General features: G+C 47.3%; 1 pseudogene; it reads left to right on the top strand.

The window, feature by feature from the left end:
- The first annotated feature begins 15,625 nt into the window (after positions 1 to 15,625).
- On the top strand, positions 15,626 to 15,782 carry LOC116904764 (annotated as a pseudogene).
- The last annotated feature ends 2,772 nt before the right edge of the window (positions 15,783 to 18,554 follow it).

The raw sequence follows: 18,554 nt of genomic DNA, 5'->3' as shown, positions 1-18,554 counted from the left end.
TGTCTCTTCCAGCCCCACATGTGCCTGGATACTGCCATCCTCCCACCTTGATGATAATGGGCTGAACCTCTGAACCTGTAAGCCAGCCCCAGTTAAGTGTTAACCTTATAATAGTTGCCTTGGTCATGCTATGTCTTCACAGCAATGGAAACCTTAACTAAGACAGAAGTTGGTACCAGGAATGGGGTATTACTGTGAGAGGCCCAACCATGTTTTTTGTTTGGAGGAATGTGGATTTTAGGACTTTGGATTTGGGAAGCAGTGGGATGCTTTAAATGGGATTTAACGGACCATCCTAGCAGGAACGTGGAAGACGGTGCTGCTGAGGGTGATTTGAACCCCTGCTGGCTCAAGGGGTTTCAGTGGCAAAGAATTTTAATATGTGGCCTAGAGACTGTTCTTGTGACATTTTGGTGACAAATGTGACTGCTTTTGGCCCTTGTCTGAAGTGTCTGCCTGAAGCTAAAGTAAAGAGATTTCAATTAATTGCATTGACAAAGGAAGTCTCGGAAAAGCCCAGCATAGACTCGTCCTCTAGTTTGATCTTAAAAAGAGCGTCTTGATGAAGAGCAGCAAGCATAGAAAGGAAAAATACAAAATGTGTGGTTCAAAGAATAAAGGGGCACCAGGAAATAGAATGGAGCAGAATCTTGTCTGCAAGGAGATAAACAGATTAAGAAAGTAGTGACCTGGAAGCAAGATCCCACCCTGCTACGCTTACTGTTTATGCTTTTGAAATTGAGCAGGGCACTTGGTTATTGTTTTCATTTGGACTTTTAATCTGAAATGAACTACGATCAGAGAGCACAGCTGTGGTCCAGGTCTCAAGGCCGGGAGACACAGGCTTTTTCTGGATCGTGCAGAATAGTGGCCATGGAAAAGAAAAAGCTTAGGCCTAGGCATAGTGGTACACACCTTTAATCCCAGGAGACACAAGCGAGCAGATCCCTGAGTTCAAGGCTAGTCTGGTACAGAGCAATTTCCAAGCAGAGAGGAACTTAAATCCAGACATAGTAGTACATACCTTTAATCCCAGAACTCAGGAAGCAGAGGCATACAGATCTCTGAGTTCAAGGAGAGTTCACAGAGCAAGTTCCAGGACAGCCAAGCTTAGGCAGCAAGGGAGTTGGAAAACAGAAAGCTGGTGATGATGTAATAGATAAAGGGGGGCATGTTCTAGCTCCAGCAAGCAGCAGAACTCAACAGCTTCAGCCATGTGGCTCTGGCTTTTGAGTCAAGAATAAAAGAGACTATAGCAACAACTGATGCTGGCTAGCTGGAGCTAAGAAATTAACAGTGATTAAGAAGAGACCAGCATCACTGAGGTAAAATCTTCCAGGAAGTGTTTTCTGAGAGCACAAAGAGCTGTCTTCTGGAGAGAGCCAAGGTTGTACCTCATGCCGCAGCTAGACTTGGTAATGTGTAAGAGTCACCTAGGTGGTACTGGCTTTGAAGGCATGAAGGCATCATGGAGAAAAGCCGAGGCTTGGCACAGTGAGAAGCCAGAGAAGGCCATCGACGAAGGTGCGGCCTCAGTTACAGTTGACCACCCAGGATTGAAGGGGCCATGCAAAAAAGTTGAGGCTTGGCACCATAAAGGGAGCCTATGAGAGGCTATTGGTGAAGCCTCGTTGTAATGAGAAACCGCAGCATATTGGCGGTGCCAGTGCCATGGGATGATCACCAAGAACAGCAGCAGCAGTGCAGTGGATTCAACCAGAGCCTAGAGCGCTACAGAGGGCAGAGCTGGGGAAGTGACCTTTTTGAATAGCCCAGATCTTGTGTGCAGCTCGGACATTGGAACAAGAAGCTGTAAAGTTGAAGTTGCCTTGGAGACCCCAAGATGTTAGAGATGCCAGAGCCATGGGATGTCTGCCAAAGAAAGCAGCTAACAGGGAGTTGGAACCAGCCCGGGAGAAAGAAATGTGTTGCCGTCAACAAAGATGAAACGAGTTGGAGATCTGAAGAGCGCTTTGACATCAGCCGTGGAGATGCAGAGTTTGGAGTTTGCCCAGATGGCTTTCAGTCATGTTTGGTACAGTGTTTCCAAACTATAACGTTTTGGAATAGTAATGTCCATCCTGTGATGTTTACGGTTTGTGATCTGCTTCTTTATTTTGACCTTATAGGGGATTACAGTTAAGTGATTGATTGAATGAATCTCAGGAAAGACTTTGAACTTTGGACTCTTAGCATTGTTGCGACTGCTATAAACCTTGAGACTTTTGAAGTTGGACTAAATGTGTGTTGCATTTTGCTATGCTTCAGTTTGGTTCCCCCATAGACTCATGTGTTTGAACAAGGCTGTGGGGGCAGGGAGTGGAATGTGGTAGTTTTTATGCTTGGCCCAGGGAGTGGCACTATTAGGAGCCTCATTGGAGCTGTTGTGGTCTTGTTGGAGGAAGTGTATTGCTGTAGGAGTGGGCTTTGCCCTCTTCCTAGTGACAAAGAAGCTTCTGGAAGACATCATACCCAAGTGCGGATTGCCTACCCGGCTTGGGTCTGACAATGGACCAGCATTCATCTCCCAGGTAACTCCATCTCTAACATAGGTTCTGAGGACCAATTGGAAATTACATCGTGGGGTTGGGGATTTAGCTTAGTGGTAGAGCGCTTGCCTAGCAAGCACAAGGCCCTGGGTTCGGTCCCCAGCTCCGAAAAAAAGAAAAAAAAAATTACATCGTGCATACAGACCCTAGAGTTCTGGGCAGGTAGAGAGGATGAATCGGACCCTGAAGGAGTCCTTGACCAAATTAACCCTAAAACCGGTGATGACTAGGTGTCTCTCCTACCTTATGACTTATATAGGGCTAGGAACAGTCCTTATACTTTAGCCCCCCTCTCCTTTGAGATCCTATATGGGAGGCCCCCTCTCATGCTGCCTAACCTCCATTCTGATGTCTTTTTTTCCCATTTTTTTTAAGATTTATTTATTTATCATATATAAGTACACTACAGCTATCTTCAGACACACCAGAAGAGGGCATCAGATCCCATTACAGATGGTTGTGAGCCACCATGTGGTTGCTGGGAATTGAACTCAGGACCTCTGGAAGAGCAGTCAGTGCTCTTAACCCCTGAGCCATCTCTCCAGCCCCCAGTCTGATGTCTTAACTAAATATGTCCAACATAAGTTTCTAAAATCCTTAAAAGCCCTGTCCACAGGGTCCAGAAGCAACTCTGGCCTGCCATCAGCCAGGTTTATGAGTCTGCTCCTCCCCTAATCCCCATTGCTTTGAACCAGGTGCTGAAGTCTAGATTAAGAGACAAAACCACAAGACTCTGCAACCTCGCTGGAAAGGACTATGATCCTGACCACACCTGTGGCTGTTAAGGTGGACGAGGTCAGGAAGTGAATACACCATTCCCACTTTAAGCCTGTAAGGAGAGAGATGATCCAGCAGCTGAGGCCCCAGCAGAAGAGAGTTGCACGTGAACCTCTACAAGAACAACGGAAGCTCACCCCACTGTTCTCTGCTAAAACTGGGACTCCAGTGCTCCTGATCCTGCTTGCTTACTGCTTACACTTGTGATACCAGCCGGTAGCCCCCTTACTAGCTGGGTACCCTGAGGGGGCGATGCAACAACTTCGTCATCAAGTTCACAGTGGCAGGCCGGAAGGCTGGTTGGACTGCCGGTTCTCAACTCCTCTCTCCCCAGACTTAACACAGAACTGTTGGTTACCAGACAGGGACTCTGCATTGGAAATAAGGTACCCCAGTCCTTTCCTACCTTTGCAACCACACTGGAACCCCTACTGTTACAGAATACATGCTGTCCCCAGTGAATGCTTGGTGGACTTGTACCTCAGGGCTCACTCCATGCATTTATGGCCTGATTATAAACATGGCTGAGGATATTTATGTTCTACTACAGCTTGTACCAGAGTAACTTATTACTCTGGGGAGGATGTCTTCAACCAGTTACCACCTCCAAGCAATCGAGTTAAAAGGGTGGCCATTTCCACTGTGTTACTAGGTTCTCTCCTTGATGTCGGGCTGGCCAGAGCTGCTAGTGTGGGGGCCTCAGTCCTACTATTCCAAGATAAAAATTACAAGGCCCTACTGATGGTAACAGATATATAAGAAATGAAAAAGTTCATCACGGTCCTGCAAGATTCACTGTCCTCCCTGGCAGAAGGAGTCTTACCGAACAGAAGAGGCCCTAGGCTTGCTGTTCCTCCAGCAGAGAGGACTCTGTTACAGCCTTAGGTGCAGTAGAAATATTGTTTCTCATCAGAAAGAGACTACAAGACAAAAAAAAATGCTAACTTTGACTTGTACTCCCTACACAACAAATGTTTTAGTTAGGTTTGTTGAATAAAATGGATTTATTCTCAAACAAGACTAGGCCATGGAAACATCTCAAAGGATTCAACGTGGCCCAAAACTGAAAAGGGAAATGAGAAAGCTAGACTGACTCCATGACAGGCTTCAAACTGATAGTCCACGAGACTAGGCCTAAGAACTAGTCAAGTCCAGGCAAGTCAGTTACTAGAAAAAAACCGCAGGCTCCAGCCTCCAGGCCCTGGTAATGGTTCTGGAATGCCTAGAGATAGAAAAAGATAAAGGTTGCCTACTCTGAAATTCCCCTAATCTGCTTTAAATCTGGCCTACAAGCTCACTTGGTTGTCTTTCTATCTTGGTAACGAGAGACCCCAACATGTTGAACTTCTACAGAATAAAATACACTTCGCACTTACATACTCTTTGAGTCTGGGATACCATCCTTCAGCGAATCATAGACCCGCACAGGACATGGTGTGTCTTCACAGCAGTGGAAATCTATAACTAAGATAGCAACCCCATCTCAGGCAGTGGTGGTGCATGCCTTTAATCCCAGCACCCAGGAAGCAGGCAGATCTCTGAGAATTTGAGGCCAGTCTAGTCCACACAGCTAGTTCCAGGATAACCAGAGCTACACAGAGAACCCCTGCCTCAAAAAAGTAAAACAAAAACAGGAGAAGGGATTTGGAGATGCTGTGGTAGGTGCTTGCCTAGCCTGTGGGATCCAATACCACAAAAGACAAAGAAAGAAAGCAAACAAACGTGGTAATCTTTCTGCCGCCGCTTCCCCAAAGTGCAATGATTACAGACATGCAGGACCATGCCTCTCTAGAGCAGACGTTATGGTCTGTTCCACAAAGGAGATGTGTTCATGGTCAGATTTAGTATTTGTTCAGTTAGGATACAAAGTAAAACACACACACACACACACACACACACACACACACAGAGTATATATACACACATAAATTTAGCTTAGATCTGCATAGGAGAGAAAACTATACAGGTATTTGTATTTCTGATTCTGGCTTATTTTACTTAATATTTTTGGTTTGCTTTATTATTTATAATAATAACTATTATTATTATTATTTTGAGTCAGGGTCTCATGTATCCTAGGCTGGTACTTAAGGACACCACTTAGTTGAGGATAACCTTGAATTTCTGATCCTCCCATCCCTTGGATGCTGAGGACAGGGTCTGCATCATTGTGCTTGGTTTCTGTTATAGGCATCAAAGCCTGAAGTGTTGTGCATGCTAAACAAGCACTCTACCAACTGAGCTACATACCCACCTCTTTTTTAAAAAGTTTATTTATTTCTTTATTATATGGTATTCTGCCTATGTGTATGCCTGCAGGCCAGAAGGCACCAGATCACATTGTAGGTAGTTGTGAGCCACCATGTGGTTACTGAGAGTTGAACTCGGGATCTCTGGAAGCACATTCAGTGTGCTTAGCCTCCGAGCCATCTCTCCAGCCCCACTCCCATCTCTTAGACAACTTCTTTTTCTTCTTTGTCCCTCCTTTTTTTACATTTGTTTACTCTGTGTGTGTGTGTGTGTGTGTGTGTGTGTGTGTGTGTGTGTGTGTGTGTTGTGTGTGAGTGTTTGTGTAGGTGTATGTGAGCGCGCACACACACCCACACGTGTATACTCATACCACAGCACACACGTGGAGATCAGAGAATAACTTTTGGCAGTTCGTTCTTTTACTATCTAGGGATTAAACTCAAGTCATCAGGATTGGCAGCAAGTGTCTTTACCTGATGAACCATCTTGCTATTAAAATTCTTCTTGGGACCTTTTCTATACAGAGGGGGTTGGGGGGTGGGAGAGGGAGAGAGAGAATGGAGAGAGAATAGAATAGTAATTCTATTGCTGTAAAGAGACACCATGACCAAAGAAACATGTATAAAAGAAACCATTTAGCTGGGGTGGGGGTCCTGTGTATAGTTTTAGAGAGTTAGTTCATTATCATTATGGGAGGAAGCAGACAGGCATGGCTCTGGAGCAGCAGCTGAGAGCTTTACATCCTGACCTGTTGGCAGCAGACAGAGAGAGGCTCTGCGCCTGATATGAGCTTGAAATATCGAAGCCCTCTCCCAGTGACACACTGACTTCAAAAGGCTACACCCTCTTGGACAAGACCACAACTCTTCCAACAAGGCCACACCTCCTAATCCTTCCCAAACAGTTCCACTAACCAGGCATTCAAATGTATGAGATTATTGGGATCGTTCTCATTCAAACGGCTCATACTTGTAATCTCAGTGTTCAGAAAGCCCAGGAAGGAAAATTAACTATGAGTTCAAGGCCAGCTGGGGCTACACAAGGACAGCCTGAGGTATAGAGTGAGACCTGTTTAATTTTTTCCCTTTTCCTTGCCACATATGAAATTTTGTCTCTCAAGAATATATCATCATGGGCTGGGCATGGTGGCACATGTCTTTAATCCTAGCACTGGAGAGGCAGAGGCAGGGGGAAATCTCTGTGAATTTAGGTCTCCTTAAGACACATAGCAAGTTCCAGGGCAGCCAGAGAAAGACCCTGTCTCAAAACATCACATAAGGGACTTGAGAGATGGCTCAGCAGTTAAGAGCACTCCTCGCTCTTCTAGAAGGCCTGAGTTCAATTCCCAGCAATCACATGGTGGCTCACAACCATCTGTAATGGGATGCTCTCTTCTGATGTGTCTGAGGACAGCTACAGTGTATTCATATACATAAAATAAATACATCTTTTTTTTTCTTTTTTCTTTTTTTTTCGGAGCTGGGGACCAAACCCAGGGCCTTGCGCTTGCTAGGCAAGCGCTCTACCACTGAGCTAAATCCCCAACCCCTAAATAAATCTTTTTTTAAAAAAAATATATCATTGTGGAAGGGGGAGCTCAAACATGGGTCAACAGTTAGGAGCACTTGTTGCTCTTATAGACGACCTGGGTTTAGTTCCCAGCACCAACATGGTGCCTCACAACCAATCTGTAACTACAGATCTAGGATATTTGACACCTTCTTCTGACCTCTACAGGTACTAGGCACAAACATGGCGCACATACATACATACATGCAGGCAAACACTCAGAAACATAAAAATAAAATAAATCTAAAAAGCACCTCTTTAGAAGGAAGTCATCAGAGACAGGATTTTGTATAATCTGACAGTTCCCATAGCTCTGCAGATCCCTCAAAGAAGCAGAGATAAACTGATCTGAATTGTGACCTAACAATAAAGCCATCTCTCTGGTCCCAACCCATTAAATGATTATTCCTTATGTTAAAAGAGACAATATACACGTTTCTGGGTGTAAAGGGGGAAAAAAAAAGACAACATAGGGCAGACTGAGGCAGAGCCTGCTCAGTGGGGTCTGGGCTTCTTGCTATGCCACTGGGCATAAACAGTGCATGTTGGGTTGGGGAGGGTAGATTCTAGTCATCAATAGGTAGTCTTGGGTCCACTGGATCCCCCAATTCTTCTTGCTGAGAGGAGCCCTAATTTCTTCATTTTAAGAAAGAGATTAAGTCTGTTTCATGAGGTTCCTTCGTAATTACATGTGTAAATACATGAACAATCATGTGTAAAGTTCCTGGCTGCAGAGTTGGATGTAAATAAACCCAAGCACACTGTAAAGTAATGGGCCGCACTGGCTGGTTCTGTGTGTCAATGTGCCACACCTGGAGTTATCGCAGAGCTAGGAGCCTCCCTTGAGGGAATGCCTCCATGACACCCAGCTGTAAGGCATTTTCTCAATTAGTGATCAAGGTGGGAGGACCCAGTCCATTGTGGGTGGTGCCATCCCTGAGCTGGTGGTCTTGGGCTCTATAAGAGAGCAAGCTGAGCAAGCCAGGGGAAGCAAGGCAGTAAGAAACATCCCTCCATGGCCTCTGCAGCAGCTCCTGCTTCCTGACCTGCTTGAGTTCCTGTCCTGACATCTTTTGGAGATGAACAGCAATGTGAAAGTGTAAGCTGAATAAACCCTTTCCTTCCCAACTTGCTTCTTAGTCATGATGTTTATGCAGGAGTAGAAACCCTGACTAAGACACAGGCCTTTGTTAAATTCTGTACCTCTGACCTACAATAAACAAAATGTATTACCACTGGCCTTAGTATACTAAGGACCTCCTATATTCCAGACAGAGGCTGGGAACACAGTGGAGAGGATGGTCTTTGACTGGGCAGTCACAGCTCTTCAAGTCTAGTGGACAGAGAACAAACTACCAATCAGAATGCAGAGTAAGGTGAGCTCTGACATAGAGGCAAGGCTGTGCAGAAAGAGCCCGATTCTCTGAGAAGGAAACGAATCGGCCCCAGAGTATAAGGGGGGAAAAATGAATGAATGACACCCACAAATGCAGGAGTAATGCCTGAGACGGTACTCAGTACTCGCCGAGGAGTGTTTCTGTCTTATCTCCAGAGCTTGTTGGCTACAAATGTGATTTGCTATCAAACTATTCATTAAAACAGTCACATTGGATGGCTTAGCCAGAGGCCATAAAGAGGCATGGGAGAGAGTTTCACAACAGTACCCAGACCAGTGGTTCTCTATGGGACACTCGGCAATGTCTGGAGATACCCAGGCCCTCTTACAAGACAGGATCCCAGGTACCTGGGATCAAAACTTCCTATGTAGCTAGGTATGACTTTGAACTCTGCTGCTCCTGCTTCCACCTCTCAAGAGGGAATCCGGGCATGCACCACCACATCCAGCTTACGTGGTTACTAGAAATCGAACCCAGGGCCACTTCATGCATCCTAGACAAGGCCTCTACCCGCTGTGATATATCTGTATCTATAGATGTTTTTGATGTATGATCACAGAAAAATGAGCATATTTCTTCCATCTAGTGAGTACAGGCCGCAAATATCCAGAACCGTAGAGGGTAACTCACCACAAGAAAGAACTAGCTGTCTCTGTAGTGCTGTTTGGAAATCCTGATCATACTCAAGCCCACATGGTGGTACCTGGCTATACTCCCACCGGGTGGGAGGGGGAGGCAGGGCAATCAGGAGTCCAAGGCCAATGTCAGCTACACAGGGAGTTCAAGGCTAGCCTGGGATACATGAGACGTTGTACCCTACCACCACTACCACCCCCCTAAAAAAAGGAGAAGGAGGAGAAGGAATAAGGAGAGCAAGAAGAGGAAGGGGAGGGGGGAGAAGAGGGAGGAGGGAGGGAGGAGGGGAGGAGGAGAGGGTAAAGCAACAGTGCCCAGCATGTTTCCCTAGGCAAAGAGGTCCCACAGGAGTTTGCCAGCCATCCCTCTAACATTGGGCTTTCTGAGTGCCTCCCTACCTGTTTCTCATCAGATCTGCTTGGTTCACACCTAGCTAAAAGCTTTATTATCTCTCATTCATAGTGTTCCTGGCCTTGTGACATTCACTTTTAACTCTAATAAACACTCGTTCCAACTATACCACAAGTGAGGAACTGGTGGTTCTTACCATGGCTTCCTTTCTCTTAGTACCCATCAGTGAGAATCATTTCAACTCCACAATCCATGTGGTAAGTCAGGAAGCTCGTATCCCTGTAACGGGGGGTTGGCAGGGGACCCAAAGTGCTAAAACCTGGGGAGCAGATCCTGTGGCCATTTCTGAGCTGAGACTAGAAACCAGTCTGCCTGTTGTCCAGGCCTCAGTCTTGGTCCAGTATAACTGATAGCCCTGTGCTATGTATCTCTAGATATCATGAGGAACCAAATGGTACCCTTCAGGGCCATCCCCCAATCCAGTGCTTTCTCCTGTTTCAAACCCAGCTGACCTACTTTGGAACATCTGTCCTCTTATTTGAAAGGAAACCTGTATTAACCCGTGCACTCAAGCAAGAAGTGGAGAAGCTGGAGGAAATGGAACCACACTTCAGAGTACAGACATTCAACTGGTGTTGAGCATCAGTGGAGAAAGTACAGACCCAGGAAAAGGAAAGGCTCTGCGACCTGCTGGGGCAAGGCCAGGGTGAGGTAAGAAGCCAGACAGTGTAGGGGAGTGTGCGTGGTATCACCAGAGCAGGAGAGCTTGGAGTTGACGCTCACACAGTAGAGTGGAGAAAGCACAGGGGCTGGATGGCACACAAGCCAGGAGAAGCAGGAGGCAGCCAAGAATCCCCACAGAACTGGTACACAACTGCAGGTCTATCGGGCTAATGAGGTTCATTCTGTCCTACACTGCATTACAGTTCAGTACACAGCTCTGCACTACAGTACCCACTGCAGTGCACCACAGTATATTGCACTGCACTATAGCACAGTATGTACACTGCACTGCATGACACCACACTATATGGCACTATACTATGCCACACTGCATTGCACTGCACTGCACTACAGTGCACTTCACTCTACTGTACTACACCACACTACAGTACACTGCACTACACTACAGTGCACTGCATTGTACTACAGTACACAGCTGTGCACTACAGTATACTACACTACAGTACACTATACTGCACTACACTGTGCCACACTGCACTGCACTATACCGCACTATAGTGCACTGCACCACACTATACTGCATTGTACTGCACTACACTGCACTACACTGCTACAGTACACTACACTACAGTGCACTATACTGCACTGCACCGGATTATACTGCACTCACTATACTGCATTCACTACACTGCACTCATTATACTGCACTGCACTACCCTACCCTACCCTACCCTACACTCAGCCTCACTCTACACTAAGGGATCCTGAGGTGAGGTATCTCGGAATGCTGCCAGAAGAGAGAAGACAAAACCAGGAAGAGTGTCAGGCATTGTGATCTATTCCTATAATCCCGACACTTGGAAGGCCGAGGTAGGACGATAGCCTTGAGTTGATCATACCCTGGGCCACACGGGGAATTCCAAAAGAGCCTCAGTTACAGAATGAGTACATGTCTCAGACAAAACAAAAGGAAGGGAGAGGAACTGGGGGTCTTTTAGGACAGTAGATGGCAGTGGGAGTAGGTGTGAGTGAAAAACAAGAGGCAGATTACCGTAGGCTACCCTCTCCCCAATCCCCCAAGGTCAAGATGTTATCTGCTTACAACAGACATTGAAGAGGAGAGGGGTTAGAGATCAGGGGTCCACATAGGAATGCAAAGCCAGGACACAGGCACCCAGCCTCATGACTTATTGTACTACTCCATGTCCCCACCCTGACACCCTGAACTTGAATAGTCTGCACGCTGTACCCTGTCTCACCCAGAGGTGGGTGATTTCTGTCTCTGTGATGCCTGTTCAGTAGCAGAATATGGCTAGAGTCTAGATTCTACACCAAGACCGTGATAGCTGCTTCACCATGGCTACACCATCCTCTGCATGGGATCCCCATTGAGATGCTCTTTCCTCCTCTGCAGGGCCAGAGGAAGAAGCATCATGAGCCTCCTTAAAGGACTGTCTGCCCATATTCTCTTGCTTTTATTTCCAACCGTTCCCAACCAGGTCTCATAAGAAATACATAAACAGGGCTGGAGAGATGGCTCAGCGGTTAAGAGCACTGACTGCTCTTCCAGAGGTCCTGAGTTCAATTCCCAGCAACCACATGGTGGCTCATGACCATCTGTAATGGGATCTGATGCCCTCTTCTGGTGTCTGAAGACAGCTAGAGTGTACTCATATTTATAATATACATATATACAATATAGTATACATAAAATAAATAAATCTTTTTTTTAAAGAAACACTAAACAGTCAGGTAGTGGTAGCACATGCCTTTAATCCCAGCAGAGTTCCAGGACAGCCAGGACTACACAGAGAAACCCTGTCTCAAAAGAACAAAACAAAAAACAAAATAAAAGAGAGAGAAGAAGAAGAGAGGAGGGAGAGAGAAGGGGGAGGGAGAGAAAAGAGAGACAGGGAGAGAGAGAGAGAGAGAGAGAGAGAGAGAGAGAGAGAGAGAGAGAGAGAGCAAGAGAGCAGATTATACTTCTCTCTTGCCTGGGCGGCCCTGACATTAACTGAGTTTTAAAATATTATCCTTCACCCCTACTCCTGCCTGTGGCCTAGAGCTTGGGAGCAAAGGAACACAGAGTGCTGTTGCTGTAGTGTGGGACCAGGGCAGCAGAGCAGGTCCCGTCTCTCATACTCACCACATGCCCTGTCTCTCATGCTCACCGCATGCCCTGGTCTGGGAGCACGCTGCTGAGGGACTTACTTGTTCAAAGGGTGTCCGAAGGCAGGAAGGGAACGGTCTTCCAGGTCAGGTCCCAACGTGTAATTGGAACCAGAGGAAGGACTAATGGGACAGATCTGTAATCTCAGCTGCTTGTGGGGCTGAAATCCAGGAATCATGAGTTCAAGGCCTGCCTGGGCTACAGAGGAAGTTCAAGGATAGAATGGGTAACTTAATGAGATCTTGCCTTGAAAGAAAGAAAGGGAGGAAAAGATAAATAAAGAGGAAAAAGGAAAGGCTGGAGATACAATTTGTCCCCAAGTTCATTAAGAGCCATACCCTCTGTCCATTCTTCTTAAGTCCAGACTGTCCTCTCCTCCTGTCAGGTTACAGGGTAAAGGAAAAGAAGGGACCTGGTATGAAGGCCTACAAGGCCTGGGTGTTAGGGAGGAAGGAGGAGAGAATAGGTTTCAGTCACCAGAGAGTCTTGGCTGTACTCACTTCTCCAAACCTCTTCAAGCCCCAGGGCTTTGTCTCATCCTTGCCTAATCAGGTGCTTCTAGGCTCCCAGAAGTTGTGCTCCACCCCCCATCCAATCAGTGTTGGTTGATGCTACTCCACCCACTCACCTGCCCTCCCAACACCCCTCCCCGCCCCTCCACCAAAGTGTCATCCTGGGCCCTCTCGCCAGGTGTCATCGGGCTTCCAATCCTCTCTGTGCACCCCAGTTCAGTTCCCACTGTGTATGAATGAGTCCTGGGCTTTCCGGCCTTGAGATATGATGTCTTGGCTGACCCCCAGGGCCCTACTCAGCTTTGACCCTCCAGGGCACCTGCAGCCTGGACTGATATCCATGGCTTTAGTTTCCCTTAGGTGTGTGGAAATGCAGCACAGAGGGTCCAGAGGAGGCTCCACGTGCCAGGAAGGGTAGCTGTGGCTTGGAGATGCAACAGGACCACCCTCTCAGACCTCTAGTCATGCCTGTAATCCCAGCATTTAGCAAGCTGAGGCAAGAGCCTTGACATGAGCTGCAGGCCAGCATAGGTTACACCGTAAGTTGTAGGCTAGCCTGGGATATATAGTGAGACCTGTCGTCAATAAATTCCATGAAAAATAAAGTAAAAGTGAGGCAAGGCTGACAATCTAGCCCAGGAATCCTTGCTACAACTCACTCCTTGCTTTACGGGGGCTGGGGCGGTGGGAGCCAAAAGCCTAAAACTCTATAGGGGGGAGGGGTATGGTGGAGAAAGGGAGGGGGGGGGAAATGGATGTCCTGGGGTCCTTCTGCCTGCCACACACACAGAACAAAGGAAAAAAGGATGTCCTATCTACAGCATGGAAACTCAATTGCCTGCTGTTATGTTTGCCCTCCAACCAAAGAAATCAAGAACTTACCAAGACCAGAAGCAGATTCAGGAAGTGGTTTGGAAAGAAGCCCTCAGGGTGCCTCACCTGCAGCAGTGGAGGCCCCAGCATCCGGAGTCAGTTTGGGGAGGGGATTTGTCAGAAGCCCACTGAAGGTCTGGTGGCTCTGCCACAGTCCTCCTGAGGGCTGGCATAGGAGTAAGGTCCCCACATACATGTCCTGGCCAGGAGGACAGGGCTCGTGAGCAGATGGGGGCCTCTGTAGCAACCGGATGCAGACAGACAACTGTACACGTGTAAAGGCTGCCCCTGCCCCGCCAGACCGGGGCCCCAGCAATCTGGTAGGTTTTGTCCGTTATTCTGAAGTTTGGCTCTCACTGTGATAGAATATATTAATCCTGGATGTGGTAACATACGAAGGAAGCATATTTTGAAAGTGCTTTAAAAAACATCAAGAATTATGTAGATATGAGTAGGGTTTTCATAAAGCAAGGGGAGCTGTCGAGGTTGTCGACAGAGCAGGAAGTATCTGAGTTAATCTAACTGACAGCTCTCATTTTTGAGGTGAGATAGGAGGCTCAATGATATGAAAAGGGTATTCTGGGGCCATGTAGAGCAATGACACCAGAGCAGGAATTCAGGGAGGTGGCTAACCGTTCACCCAGAATCCAACGTGGACATAGTGCCCTTTCATATATATGAATCCCACCCAGCAGCTATAATGAAGGCATATTAATTTTATAGATGAAGAAACTGAGAAAGGATTAAAAAACAACAACAAATAACAGAAAAAAAAAAAAACCTGGGCTGGAAAGATGGCTCAGTGGTTAAAAGCACTGCCTGCTCTTCCAGAGGTCCTGAGTTCAATTCCCAGCAATCACATGGTGGCTCACAACCATCTGTAATGAGATCTGATGCCCTCTTCTGGTGTGTCTGAAGACAGCTACAATATACTCATATAAATAAAAAATAAGTATTTCTTTAGGGGCCGGAGAGATGGCTCGGCAGTTAAGAGCACTAGCTGCTCTTCCAGAGGTCCTGAGTTCAAATCCGAACAACCACATGGTGGTTCACAACCATCTGTAATGGGATCCGATGCCCTCTTCTGGTGTGTCTGAAGACAGCTACAGTGTAGTTATATATAATAAATAAATAAAATCTTAAAAACAAACAAACATGATTTCATTTCATATCCCAGGAGGTAAGGCAGTTTCTTGCCTGGGTCTCCCAACTGTTGGAGTTACATGTCTGAGCCACCAGACCCAGTCAGGGAAAGGTTTTTGTTATTGTTTGTTTGCTTTTTGAGACAAGGTCTCTCTATGTGGTCCTGGATGTCCTGGAACTCATTCTATAGTTATATAAACCAGGCTAGTCTCAAAGTCACAGAGATCCACCTGCCTCTGCCTCCTGAGTGCTGGGATGGGTCCCCCCACCCCCACCCTGTGTGTGTGTGTGTGTGTGTGTGTGTGTGTGTGTGTACTCACACTTTCTGATGCACCTGCTCATCTTGTTGAGTAGCATCCAGTGTATAGATGGGTACCACTGGTTACCCATTCCCTCATCACCAGGAAATCTGGTTTGCTTCCAGTGTGACAGAGTTATGAATAGAGCTGCTCTATTCACTCAAATATAGATTCTTGTACAAATGAAGTGACCATTTCTCTTAGACCAGAGAGGAATCGATGAGGGACGTGGTAAAGTATGGTTGATCTTAGAAGAGTGCCAGGCCACTTCCCAGAGTCCTACAGGAAGTTCCTGTGTACGTGGCTCCTGAGTGCCCAGTTCCAGCAGCGGTGCCTCTTTCACAGTGTCAGTTTGCTCATTCGATCTTTGCCGTTCAGACCGATGTTATGACAGCTTTTAAAAGCAGCTTAGCCCCGGGCCTCTAGAGGAGCTGCAGGTATGGCTGCTGTGTCACAATCCTGTCAGTAGGTGGCATTTGGAGGAGAGAGGTTACACTCAGTGTTCTGACCTATGTATGAGTGTATCTAACATTCTGATGCTATCTGAATGGTTAGATCAGTAGCCTAACATTCCCTGAAAAAAAAAAAAAAAAAAGTGAGCCTGAGACAACCACCAGTCCAGCCCCAGGGTCCTGCAGAGGGAGCTAGCCTGCGATGGCCACCAGTCCTGTGCCAGACAGGCCTGGGAGGCAGACCATGCCCAAGATGACCCCTATCTGGGGCCATAATGCAAGAGTGGGACACAGCATGCATTGGGTCCGTGGCCCTCAGCAACATGGGTTTGTTACCACCAAAGGCCAGGCAGATGTTCCTGGTCTGGGCTGCTGCCCTGGGGACACATTGATATCTGAGGGCTGTGCAGAACTGGCCCCACTCCTCCCCTGGGCATTGTGGGAGAGCTGGCCCCAGTCCTAGCCAGCTACAGTACTAAGGAGAGAGGTCCTGCACATTCCAGGAGTTTCAGGGTGAGCATGGACGAGCTGGTGCTACCACTTGTCTCCTGTATGATGGCGTGGATGAGGAGAGATAGAAGGAGGGTGGACCTCCTTGTTCCTCACCACCTGTGGCATGCAGGAGACCTGGCCCTGGAGTCCCGAGAGCAGGAGATCTGTCCCTACCCCTCACAAGCTGCAACACTCAGAAGAACAGGCCCTGTACCTCATCTGAGCAGCACAGTAGAGCTGACCCTGATGGGGGTTGTAGTGGGGAGGATCCCAAGAGTGTGAGCATAGGGAGCTGGTCCTGCCTCTTGCCTGCTGGGATGAGGGAGAAATGTCTTCCTCACCTCCTCCGTCCCTCTTCCTCTATGGCAAGGAGAACTAGCCTCAGGATCATGAGAGTGGGAAAACAAGTCATGTCTCACCAGCTACAACACTCAGGAGACGGGGCCCTGCACCTTGCCTGTTCAGGAAGAGAGGGGTGCCAGCAGTCGAGTCCTGAGAACATGAGAGTGGGTCCTGAGAGCACGAGAGTCGGGGAGCCAGCGGGCTGCCCAGCTCAGATACCTCTCAGTCCCAGATCCAGGGCTTTGTGTTGGCCCCACCCCAACAACTACCCAATGGATGAACTGCTGGAGTGCATGAGGGGCCAGTCCTACAGATCCAAAACTACAGGATCTCCGTGGCACAGGGCAACAACAGGATATCTGAGAGGAGTCCCAGTGAGGACCCAGTATTGATAGTGTAGCAGAAGCCAGAGGCCTTGAACCAGACCAATGAGTCATTGCAATGAAATGAACTTCTTTGCCAGCAAAGAAATGTGGACAAAAGGGACACACTGTGACACACTACAGCTTCCACAACAAGATTTGGTTTTTTTTTCCCTGTCCAGGGGAGGTTACAAGGGTGGAGGGGAGGTACAAGACGGAGGGGGAGATGAGTGGGATTGGGGTGCATGATGTAAAATTCACAAAGAACCAATAAAAAGATTTTTTTAAAAATCAGCTTAGCATGGTGGTTCACACTTGAATCCCAAAACTTGGAGACTGAGTCAGGAAGAGTGTCAGGAGTTTAAGGCCAGCCTGGGCTAGGGTAAGACTGTCTCAAAACATAAACAAAAACTTTTGCTAAAACCCATGCGCATAGCGACAGAACTGATGTTTAACTGTAGCCTAGAAGTCTACAAAAGCCCATTCTCCCTCTACCACACAGGGCTCCTTAAACAGCCCCATTTTCCCGCCTTCACTCAGCACAGTGCGGGGAGCTGACCGGTGCCTTTGACGCATACCTTGGGTTGTGCAGTCCTGAGACCAATAAAACCCAACTCTCAGTGGCTCTCCAGAGCACAGGTTTGTTCCTCACCATCCACGAGCCAAGGAGTGCAATCTAACCACAGGCTGGAAGGAAAGGGGCATATGCTAGACTGTCTGTTCTGTTTCAGAGAGGGGCTGGGTATGCAACCGGTCTCGACATGAAGCTTCGGCTGACTTGGCATTTACTACTGTAGCCCAGGCTGGCCCGTAACATAAAGCAATCCTCCTAGCCCCACCTCGTGGATGCTGGTTTTACAGATGTGCACAACCACACCCCACTTGGTGAAGAGTTTTAACGTTTTCCAAGTACAGGGTTGACTACTTAGAGAGATGGGCAATGGTGTGTGTGTAGGGAGGCGGGGGTGGAATCCAAATAAAGGATAGTATTTGTGGTGGTTTGAATATGAATGGCCCTCACGGGCTCATATGTTTGAATGCTTAGTTAACAGGGAGTGGCACTATTTGAGAAAGATTAGAAGACTTAGGTGGTATGCTCTTGTTGGAGGAAGTGTGTTGTGGGGTTGGACTTTGAGATTTCAAATAGCCTACACCACGGCTCAGGGGTTAAGAGTACTAATCTGTTCTTCAAGCGGTCCTGACTTCAATTTCCAGCAACCACACGGTGGCTCACATCTGTACTGGGATCTGATGCCCTCTCCTGGCATGCAGGAGAACTATACATAACAGATAGAACACTCAAACACGACAAATAAATAAATAAACCTTTAACAAAACAACAAACAACAACAACAACAACAACAACAACAACAAAACTAACAAAAAACAGCTTACACCAGACCCAGCATTTCTGATCTGGATGCAAAGTTCTCAACCTCTGCTCCAACACCATGTCTGCCTGCATGCCACCATGCTCCCCCACCATGAGGATAGTGGACTAAACCTCTGAAAGTATAAGCAAGTTCCCAGTTAAATCCTTTTCTTTATAAACTACCTTGGGGATGGTGTCTCTTCACAACAATAGAGCTATGACGAAGACAGTGTTATTGCAAAGATAAGTGTTGTCGAAGCTTTTCAATTCCCTCCATCCAGTTGCTACGGCAACTGATGTAAAAATTCAGCGACTACCCTGAGC

The sequence above is a fragment of the Rattus rattus genome, chromosome 6 (assembly GCF_011064425.1).
Source record: "Rattus rattus isolate New Zealand chromosome 6, Rrattus_CSIRO_v1, whole genome shotgun sequence".
In the NCBI taxonomy this organism is placed as follows: Eukaryota; Metazoa; Chordata; class Mammalia; order Rodentia; family Muridae; genus Rattus; species Rattus rattus.
Note: the sequence above shows the minus strand (reverse complement) of the source record. Positions and strands in the feature narration are given on the sequence as shown.